Below are 648 nucleotides of genomic sequence, written 5' to 3' on the forward strand. Positions count from 1 at the left end.
GATCCGGAGTTGAACGCCCAAAACACGTCATAACTCGGAGTTCAACTCCAAGAGAAGCCTCAGCTCGTGGATTAATCAAGCTCAGCCCAAGCATACCAAGTGGGCCCCGGAAGTGAATTTATGCATCAATTACTTACTCCTGTAAACCCTAGGAGCTAGTTTATTATAAATAGAACATTTATCTATTGTATTAAATAATCTTTTGATCACTTTAGATCTTAGGATCAGATCTTTGAATGCATAGTTCTTAGACCATGGGGGCTGGCCATTCGGCCATGCTTGAACCTCTTTTACTTATGTATTTTCAACGGTGGAGTTTCTGCACACCATAGATTAAGGGTGTGGAGCTCTGCTGTGCCTCAAGTATTAATGCAATTCTATTTTCTTTTATTCAAATCTCTCTTATTCTTATTCCAAGATATTCATTCGTACCCAAGAACATGATGAATGTGATGATAAGTAACCCTCATTATCATTCTCACTTATGAACGCACGTGATTGACAACCACTTCCGTTCTACATGCAACCGAGCTTGAATGTGTATCTCTTAGATTCCCCAACAGAATCTTCGTGGTATAAGCTAGATAGATGGCGGCATTTATGAGGATCCGGAAGGTCTCACCTTGTCTGTGGTATTCCGAGTAGGAT

This window comes from Arachis duranensis, chromosome 9 (genome assembly GCF_000817695.3).
Source record: "Arachis duranensis cultivar V14167 chromosome 9, aradu.V14167.gnm2.J7QH, whole genome shotgun sequence".
Classification (NCBI taxonomy): domain Eukaryota; kingdom Viridiplantae; phylum Streptophyta; class Magnoliopsida; order Fabales; family Fabaceae; genus Arachis; species Arachis duranensis.